The sequence below is a fragment of the Opisthorchis viverrini genome (genome assembly GCF_000715545.1).
Source record: "Opisthorchis viverrini unplaced genomic scaffold opera_v5_22, whole genome shotgun sequence".
Classification (NCBI taxonomy): Eukaryota; Metazoa; Platyhelminthes; class Trematoda; order Opisthorchiida; family Opisthorchiidae; genus Opisthorchis; species Opisthorchis viverrini.
Genome location: NW_008751678.1, coordinates 1,908,566 through 1,913,538, shown reverse-complemented (window position 1 = coordinate 1,913,538; position 4,973 = coordinate 1,908,566).

Here is a 4,973-nt window from a genome sequence, read left to right as displayed (position 1 = left end):
TCACATTATTTATAATATGTACTTTGTAATATATGTGATTTATATCTGCTTGCCTGGTCGAATAACAAATTATTTGCTCCGGGACCTCGATTATGGCTAATACGAGTCATGATTGCAGATTATGCATTCCTTATTGTCGGATAAATTGTGAGTTTGAACAAAGTAAGGCCTGCATAATCTGATGGTCCATGCAAGTTAGTTTGGAGATGTTTGTATGGCATAGGCTACTTGCGAAATCGTGGATATGTGGAATGGGATACCTGTCTGAGATAGTAGCGTTGTTGGGAGAACGGTAATCTCCGCAGGGTCTCCAATCACCTTCAGATTTCTTAGGTACCACATGTAGGGGTGATGACCAATGACTCGATGAAGGGCGGATGATGCCGAGTTCGAGCATGTGTTCGAACTCGTGTTTTGCGATTTGTAGCTTATCCGGATGAAGTCGGCGGGGGTTGGCATGGACAGGTGGACCTCTCGTCTGAATGTGGTGAACGACGGAATGAGTGACCGATTGGGTGCACTGACATGGGTGAGTAAGGTTTGGAAAATCCCTAAGTATGTGAGCAAAATGTGAATCCGGTAAGATAACTGGGATACCTGTGGATGAAGTTGGGGCATTAATTCCGTTGACTGAGAGGGAAGTAAGCGTGTCTAAGAGACGCTTGTGTCGCACGTGGACAGATAGATTGTAGTGGGTCAAGAAATCTGCACCGATGATGGGTGTTTGGACGTCGGGGAAAAAGGAAGATCCACTTGAACGCACGTCGCAATCCGAGGTCAAGGGTGAGGGAACGTTCGCCGTATATAGCGATGCGGGTACCGTTAGCGGCTTGTAGGGGATACCAGCGTTGTTGAGAGAACGGTAATCTCCACAGGGTCTCCAATCACCTCTAGATTTCTTAGGTACAATATGCAGGGCTGATGACCAATGACTCGATGGAGGGCGGATGATGCAGAGTTCGAGCATGTATTCGAACTCGTGTTTTGCGATTTGTAGCTTATCCGGATGAAGTCGGCAGGGGTTGGCATGGACAGGTGGACCTCTCGTCTGAATGTGGTGAACGACGGAATGAGTGACCGATTGGGTGCACTGACATGGGTGAGTAAGGTTTGGAAAATCCCTAAGTATGTCAGCAAAATGTGAATCCTCGGAATCTGTAGTGGGTGCAGGGCGGGAGACGAAGCTTACGGGGATATTGGGACATGTTTCGTGTATGTTATCCGCCATGTGTGCTAGCTGCTACAAGCTGTGGTCATCAACGAAAGCGCTGATGACGCGAGACACGGAGGGTGGGAGTTTGTCGAGCCATAGTTGGGCCATAATTTCCACCGCTCGCTTACGTCCGCAGAGGACACTGCGCATGTGGCGAAGTATTTGTGATGGCGATCTGTCCCTAAGTTCGACAGTGGTGAATAGATCCCGTAGCATCTTGTTTTCTGACTTCCCTGTCCTACTTATGAAGGCCGCTCGATGGGCGTCATTTGGATTTTCCTGAAGAATATCTTCCAACATATCTTCAACTTCTGTTGCTACATCACACGGAAGATGCTGGACAAGAGGAAAACCGGGTGACTTGGGAAGTGATGCGTCGGGTAGCAAAAACGGCCTCCACCTGGTAAAACCATACCCTGGGGTTGCTTGGATTGTAGTCTGGCAAACGTATGCTAATTGCATTCTCGACTAAATCCGTTGAATCAAAGTGTGCTTCCATAATTACCGGGCAAAAGAAACAAAATTACGACGACTTGAAAGAAAAAGCTTTCAAAAAATATCTAGAAATACTCGGGCTCACCAAATTTGTAGTGGTCTGGCTACCTAATGAGTTATTTTACCAGGAGTGTATGGCAAAGAAATGAAAATAATTACGCTGGGTTGGGTATACAAAAATAAAGAGATCAGATGGAACAGACTCACTAACAATTGTTCTCTTTAAAATAGTTCGTCGTTGGCCCAGGTCAGCGACTAAACAATAATCCAAGCATGTTGGTCCAGAGGTCTCCTGAACAGTTCCCACATATAATAGATTCCGAAGATGTCTGAAATGTTTTGGTACCAGAGTTAGTACATGAGACTCGCGAATGACCGCTGCGAGCGCGAGCGAAATCAGATGAGAGAGTCGAAGCACGTGACCACGCTTGTATTGTGTGAAATTGTACAAGTGCGCATTTTTGTAGTTTTTCGTATTCAAACAAAAACGATTATGCAATTGATGAAATACGTAGTGTTATAATGCAAGTAAAACAAAGGTACAAAACGCCACACTCCGCAGAGATAGTCGATACTACAAGCAATATTGAGTGACAAGGACCTTGCTGGCTTCGTTTCCTTAATGCTTCCGCACTTCACACGACGACATTTCGTACTTCAGCGGTGCCATGTAGGTGATAAAATCTTCTTCGGCGAACCGTATATTTATTAGAAGCCAATCGTTTAAATAATTGGAAACTTTATTGATTCGTTCAAGGTAATATGAGGTGACCGGGTTGTGTTTTCCCTGCTTCCTCAGACTAAAACGCACTCGACAGGCGAAACTTTGCGCAATTTCATTACTAAAGACCTCGCTAAACTTTATCCACTTCTTTGGGTTACTCGGTTTTTCGCTTGTCTTGGAGGCCGTCTGCTGCATTCGCAGTACATCCACTCGTAAGGGAACGCAGCTTTGGAGCTTTGATCATTGGTTCAACGCTCCACTACCGCATAGTTACACCGCACGCGTTCGTTTAACGCCATCTCGAATGTCGTGAAGGATGAAAAGGACAACCCCGAATTTCTTAACGCACATATGAATCAACTGCATGGTACCTTAAAATTCGGATGCGCGCCATAAATTTAGATGGATGATTAACTGAAACAGATTGCGGTTAAGGAAAGACAGATTAGGGCGATTGTTGGCTTGAGCATACGTCAAATAATGTGCAACATTTTAGCTTGAAGAGTTTTATTTCGTCAGCAAAGTTCTTTTAGACAAGAGCCTTGTGCGTCTACGGATCAGTGGTCAACATAGGTAGTGCGCATCACTTTGAAAATTACTACAGTGGATTTATGAGACATGAGCTATCTGGGGAACATGTCCACAACTCTAACTATTATTCAACCGAGATTGTATGGCAAGTGTTGTTTGAGTTTAGGATACAGTTTTTTCACTCCCTCGACAACCTCGAAAAAAATCCGTAAACTAGCTATAAAATATCGACGTTTGGTGTTTGCAGAACCAAGCTAGATTTATTAGGCGGGCTGATTTTGAAGTGAGATCCATTTTCAAAAATTTCAAGTAACTTGTTTAGCAAGATGTTATGTGTGCAAGAGCCTGAAATTTTTTCTGTTTTTTCGTATGTCCACAATAGATGTTCTAATAGTGCGACGTTTTCTTCGGAGACTGACGCAGGTGCTTCAAAACTCTCTTAACAGTAACAAAGAAATACACACTCACTTTATATTGAGCACCTCATCAATTTGGGTCACATTTAATAATTAGGCGGCATTTCTGTCTGTGCATCATTCATGGGCAGGTACGCCATTTACAGGAAGTAAGAAGGATGGAAGGAAGAGTTGGTTAGTCAACAGCCATCAGTCGCTTATGAATTCGCCTTCGTTTCTTAATACTGTTATAGACTGCACTGATGTAAAAACAAAATAACTTGATAGCCGCATTACGCTTATTGTCCAAACCAAAATAAACTAAGAGACATGTAGTGCTGGTTTGCATTATCAACTATTGAATCATTCCAGCAGATTGCCTAAAACCCAGATCAGTGTAAAGATGTTTTTCTATGACGAAATCAGCATAAAATAACGCAGAACAACTGCAGCATATTTGCTCTTCCACCTTTAAGAGTGCCGTCTGGAGCACAAATTTTTTTCCGTTGCCGCTATTTTCCGATATATCCTGGGAGAATTTACCAGAGGTGGTTCTTATCAATGTCCGTTTTCTGTGCCATTATAAGATAAGGTAGGCATAAGCCGACATCAGCAGCTTGAGCCAGGTCACTGAGGCAGAACTGGAAATGCCTGACTTCGAGGCCGTGGTATGCAGATGATGACTGGGAAGAGCCTCTCAGCGGCGCAAACCCGAAGGCGCGTCCGTCCAACTCACCTTGGCAGATCACTAGATGACACGTACTGAGGTGCTATTCAGAGGTAGCTAAGAGGAACGGATATGTATGTGCTGACATGTATGAGCAACTGCGTGAGTGACTGGGAGTTTGGGAGAGAAGAAGGATTTTAATTAGTTTCTTAGAAATTAGGTTATTGTGGGATAACGCACAGAAACAAGTCAAAGTGTGGTGAACCAAAACGTTCGTGACAAGTCTAAACCTGCAGTACACTGGAGGGCAAGAGAACAATGAGCTTGATAAATTCAAAGGCGGCTTTGAGATCACGAGGGCTTTGATGCAAGTAGGATGAAGGTAAAAATGAAAACCCGGGAATATCTCTCTCGGAATTTTATTTCGCAGAATGTGAGTCATGGTATTAGGTTAGAGCGTCGTGATGTCTTGCAAAGTAGCCAAATTAACATTGGCAAACAGAATTCTAAATGCGAAGAGAAAATAAGTGATAAAACAAATTAGGAAATGGTCAAATGTGAGCACCAAGTAATTGGAGAAGATTGCGAAAATTATTAAGAAGGAAAGTGATAGGAAACACTTGCACCTATTTACCACTTGTAGCAAATATATACTTCCGTGTTGACTTTGTCGGTTGCAGGATGGGGAACTAGATTTTCCAGACATGATTCTAGATAAGTCTTGGTCAAATTTAGCGACGTTCTACAGGTCTAGACGCTTTTTATGGACCCCGGCAGTGGCAAATTTACTGCATCGTGCTGAGAAGTTAATGCTACATCCTTTTTATCTTGCGCCTTTCATTTAAACGGAAGCCAATGAACAACAACGACAAACCCGGCCCGGGAACCTCGGGCAAATACCTTGATTCTATGTATCAATCCCTGAATCGGTGAAAAATCCTGAACTGA